Consider the following 6,000-nt stretch of genomic DNA (forward strand, 5'->3'; position numbering starts at 1 on the left):
ACTGCTACATCCACCCTTCAGTGCATTCGTACTCATTAACTTCTCCTCCCAAATTTACGAGACTTTACTATAGAGGAGCACAAGCTGTTCCACCCAGGCATCTTTGCTGTCATCTGCATGTCAGTCCCTGGCTGGAAACCGCCCAGACCCTTGCTTTCCTACAAGCTTCCTGGGCCCAGCAGAGCTAAACCAACTTTGACCAATCTCAGTTTAATACAGCAGAATAATAATTTAAATACTGTTATCACTGTGGTCCAAGAAGCTTATGGAGAAAGACTGACAGTTTACAGCTCACCTGAGTGCATGGAATTTTTTTTTTTATTTTGTGTGTTAGGAGAGATCCAAATAGTGAAGTTATTTGGAATGCCTTTGCTCCATCTGAAAATAAAACCGCTGCTCTCTTGAAAATTATTTTGCATCTTCTCAGGTACTGAACTAAAACAGCAGATAGAGTGCTAAGAATGAAATAAGACAGATTAAGTGTAAATATGGTGGAGAGAGTCAGATTTAAGGGTTCTGGAGGAAATGTATTTAGGTGAGAACCTGTAAATACTGTGGTTATTAAGAGCTAAAATTTGTCTGATAAAAACCTTACATGGCCCTAGGGTGTAATGTAAGACAAAATTCCCTCCCTCCCAACTCGATGTGACTGTTCATTAGGACAGTATAACAATTATTAACAATTAAAATAAAATAAACATTGTTTAGAGACTGGAAAAAATAATCTAGTATCATTATTTTTTATGAATAGAACAACAAATGAGAAACCCAGCTATGCTGGCAATTAACATCCTTCAAGTGTAGAATCAAATGGTTAACAATACTGAAAGCAACAGAAGAAAAAAGACCTTACAAACAGAAAGGAATTTGACACTAAAAATTATATTAACATGTTTTTAAGAATAAATACAGGTAGAACACATCTCTTGATCAAATTGCAATAGAAGTAGAACAAAAATACATGCCTTGAAAGACAAAATCTGCTAGTAAAGGGATAAAGTTCCTGTGTTGCTTGTAACATATTACTGAAAAATTAACTTCAACTAACAATATGTGATTTGTTACATGAACTGTAAAACCTGCAGAAGACTCACCAATATTTCAAAGGACTGATAAATCATACTCTGGGATGCAGATGAAAAATATATGCAAAGTGTCCTACCAGCACTTCTATACATATGTACATAGTCATAAGAAACAAATTCACAGGTGGTGATCTACTTTTTGTTGTGAACTAAGAAATAATGCAAAATGCCTTCAGATAGACTTACAAGAAGGAAATAACATAAAGTCAGTTTAGAAACCCTGTGTAGTCTAAAGAAACTGTATATATGTGGATAGAAGATGTGCCTGTTTGGATAATGGTAATAGATATAGCAATCTACCTCATTTAGGTACTATGAAGATAATGGGTGATCTGAGCATCTCAGCATAGAACACAGAAGTTGAAAGAACTCACTGAGGACCAATTCTCAATAATCTCTTCACTACAGCAAGGATAAGATGGTCACTATTATGCTACTTGGTGCCCAGTACCTCTCCAGGCTTTGTACTGCAGTGTATACATAACCTTGAACTCTACAGAACACCTTAGTTTGAGGTCTGAGCTTTGGCACCTGTGACAGCTGTTATCACCGACAAAACACTCATGCTAGTAGTGCCACTGGCCAGCATAGACTGGAGGGGCTGCCTCTGCCTCCTGCAGGGTTAGCCTGAGCCCAGCAGTGCAGGTATCAGGTGTTTCTTCAAAGCAGAAATCGGAGCCTCATCTCCCAGACTTCCGAAAATGTGAGCCTAGAACACACATATGTGCTCTTTCTAGCCTGTTTCTAGAAGGCATTAATGAACAGAATCTGTTCTTTTCTTCAGCTGAAGCCTACAGTTTCCCGCCACAGCACAGACAGAGAACCAGCAGTGAGCTCCTCTCTCAGCTGAAAAGCAGTAAGCAAGAGCTTGGGTCTACCTAATAAATGCAGCTTCTGTCTCAGCTAAGATTTCTCAGTCTCAGCTGATTCTGTTCAAACTGGGACTTTGTTGTGAATAAGGATTCACTACTAAAGAGCTCCCAAGGTTACAGAGTCAGGTTAGGGTTCCACAGTCCTGCATCTGGGATTTCACTGTGAGTAAACAGTGATTTAGAATCAAACCTGAGCTCTGACATACCACACAAACAGTTTTCTCTCAGCTGTGAGTCATACCTAAAAGACCATTCCTGTAGGCACAAATAACTGTAGTACAGTGGTACAGTTCCACTGTGAGGGAATGCAGGCAATGACTCCACTGGTTCTTGGAGAGGGCCACACTAGAGAACCCACCTTAGAGAGTCCTGCTGCAGATCCAGAATTTCTTTGAGTCTACTCCTAAGGAGATGACTCTGGCACAAAAATATGTGCCTTTATACTGCAGGGAATCTGACATAAACCAATTTCTGAGGAAGGCAGGATCTATAGTATTGTTCTGGGTTGACCTGTCTCCTGTCCCATATATCCCATATCCTGGATTACTTGTGTCTGGCAGCTGCCCCTCCCTCTCTGGTGGGGCCTGCTGTTTTTGCTGCTGTCTCGCTTTTTCTCTCTCTCTCTCGCTCACTGGCTCTGCTGCTCGCTTGCTGCTTCTCTCTCTCTGCCTGCCTGCTGCTTGCTGCTTCTCTCTCTCTGCCTGCCTGCTGCCTGCCCCTGCCGCTGGCTTTCGCTGCTTCTTTGTTTCTTTCTTCCCTCTTTCCTTTCTTCCTTTTCTTTTCCCTTTCCCCCCCGCCCCTTTCCTGAAGATTTTGAACCGGCTCCAGACCTAACCTGACCTGAGAAGTCAGAGGATCCCCGGGGTCTGCGGAAAGAAGCGTCGCACCCTCCTCATTCACAGTTACCTTTCCCACTTGGTGTTGGGGAGTGTTCTTTTTCATTGTCAATAAACCGTTTTTTTCCACTTTTCCTCCAAGGCATTTTCCTTCCTGAACCAGGGCTGGGGGGGGAGGGGTGGTGGAGGTTTTGGTTTAGGGGACTCCTTTTAGAGGTTCTCCCCTTATTTATTCCAAACCAGGACAAGTATGTACTGTAGTATGTTATATCTCAATTCCCAACACAACAAAATACACTTTTCCCCACAGGTATGGGGAAAGCAAAGAGTGTGGAAGCAAAAAAACCCTAAGAATTACAAGTCACTAGGAACTATTAACAGAAAAGAATATGCCTCAGACGAGTCCTCCCCACATGACTGTAGGCATTGATTATTGCCTGCAATTCTGGGAACATCAATCTGGGGAACATGTTTTTTAACAGTTCACTCCATAGAAGCCATGGTCGCATGAAGTATGTAATTTAGAAGTTTCTACATTACACTGTGTGACACAAATGAGAAACCACTTAATGAAATAAAAGAAACCATGCCAGATCTTAATGAAGCCTGTCATTTAGCTCCATCAGGTTGCAGGGGAATCAGATGGAGTGAAAACAGAGCCTGAGGATGAAAAGTTCACGACATCTGTGGCACCCACAACTAAGAAAATACTACAGTTTGCTCTTTGCACACCTGGATCACATTTTTCCCTTGTCTGACCGAGGCCCAATTTCTATAATGAGCATTCAAACTAAGCTATTCTTATTCCTCAAACAGCAGGAAGGTGTGAAATATATATATCGTTGTTATTTCCTTCTCTGAGTGCAACAAAGACCTCTGCCTCCCTTCTACTCTTATCTACCCCCTTATTTCATTTATCTACTCTGTGCTTCTTTGTTAGGTGGGTTTTACATCAAGTTTCTCTTTTCTTTCTATTATTGCTTCTCACATCTCATTATCATTATCAGTATTGGTCTTCTGAGGCCAAAAAAGAAAGACAATTCCCATACCAGAAAATTCCATGATTTCAACTTTTGTTCTGTTAAATTACTATCATCTTTTCTCTCTCCACATTTCTCAAAGTCTTTACGTAGGAATCTATAATTTTGCATAGTAACTTATCCATGCCTATCACATTGCACAGATCTTTTCAAGTATGACTTACCTTTTTGGGCCTTCTCATTATTAATGACTACCTCAGGTGACCTGTGAAGGCCCTGATTCATCCTCTTATTGTTCTCTGCTCATTCAGCTGCTTTCCACCCTGCAGATACCTCTTTGCTGCTGATTTAAACCAAACTGTTAGTGTATCTTACACTCGTTACTCCAGTGGTCCATATTTTATGGTTTGACTCATTTTTCAAACTGTTCTGTGATGGTAATTTTCATTCTTTTATCTTCACACTGTGGGTGCTCCACAGAACTCTTTTGTTACTTACCCACTCTTTAGCAACCAGCATTTTTATCTCCATTCATAGTACATGTTATCATTTGTCAGATGACTAACCATTGTATTCTCTTGTCATTTATTGTCCTTGTATTTCTTTGATTTTATCTTTGCTTTTTTTCTCTCTTGTTTTTCCATGGATGAAAAAATGTCTTCCAAAGTTTTATTTACCTTAAAGCATATATATTTCATAGCATATTGCCATATGGCACTGAGAAAGCTGTCCTACCTGTGAACATGGCAGCTCAGGGAGAACAGTAGATGTGTAAATGCAACTATTTTGTTCCTGATACCCAGCTTAGTTTAAGGGCAAGCTACAAGCCTACAAACTGTTGCACTATATATATGTGTATATATATACACATATAAATACACACACATATATACCTATATATATGTGTGTATATACACATATATGTATGAGATATAAATGTAAGCTGCAGATACTTTGTTCTAGGCTTCTCACATCCCTCATCTGGCTCATGTTTCATCACTGGTCAAAACTATAGGTTCCGTATCTACCCAAGCTGCTACTAAGGTGATGTAGGGCAATGGAATAGAAACTCTATTCCTGGATTAAATACTTCTCACAGGCCTCAAACAAGTGATTTACTTGAGGGACCCTGTTGTGGTCCCTCATTTTTAGTGAGAGATTCACATTAGCTAGGATGTTAATAAGTCTGAAGTAGTAAACAGTTTAAACATCAGACTGCTGGGGAGACCCAGGTAAGCTATTGCAGTCATTCTTAACTTGAGCTTTCTCCAGTGAGAATTAATCCCTGTTCCATTTGGTAGTTAAGGAAACCACACTTTTCAGGCTGGTTTCATGCTTTGTTACAGTAGCTTGCTCTTTATAGAGTCTGATCTCACATTTTTAGCTATGCCGTACTAGCAACACAAGTTTCCTTTCAGCTTTGCCTTGTTTTTTTTTTAACCATTGTCCAAAACATCTGTGTAATCTTTTCAGTATAGTATTTTTGCCTTCCTGTTTACCTTTTCCACACTTGTTCTCAGTGTGTTTGTAATGATTAATAATACCCATGTCATTTAAAATCATTTACTCAAGGGCAAAAACTAGCTCAGAGAAACCAGCAGGAGCTTCATCAGGACCTTTTATTTAACAAATGCTAAAAATAATTGTGCAAATTCTCTGCTGTTTATTTTTTAATAGAGTACTCATAATTCAGCTAGTTCTTAAAACAAGATTAAATTGCCACAGATTATCTATGATTATTTACAGACAAAAGATCATATGCAGAAATACAAATTACATTTAGAAGTAATTTAATACATTTATTATATACATTATTCACATGTATACATGTACACTTAATAGTACACTGACAGCCAACAGAGCTAATGACTGAGTGTTAATCACCAGGTTTAATTGATATAGGTACAATTTTCATTGGTAGAAACTCAGAATCAAAACTCAAATTTTTGTGATTGTGGAATACACAGTGCATGTTGTTTTGCATAATGTTTTCAAGAAAGAAACAATTCCTGAGAATCTTCATAATCCAGGTCTTTTGTGTATAAAAACTTCATTGAAATTATTTTCCTGCATTGCAAGGAGAAAAAACAAAAGTAGTGCATCAAAAGCAAAATCTACATGGATAAAAAGGAGATCATCATCCTCAAATAGTTTTAGTATAAAAGAGAGGTCTGACAAAGAAAAGTTAATTCCAAAAGCATGCCTGTTTTCTCAGGATGGTGGGACT

This window comes from Sylvia atricapilla, chromosome 1, assembly GCF_009819655.1.
Source record: "Sylvia atricapilla isolate bSylAtr1 chromosome 1, bSylAtr1.pri, whole genome shotgun sequence".
NCBI lineage: Eukaryota > Metazoa > Chordata > Aves > Passeriformes > Sylviidae > Sylvia > Sylvia atricapilla.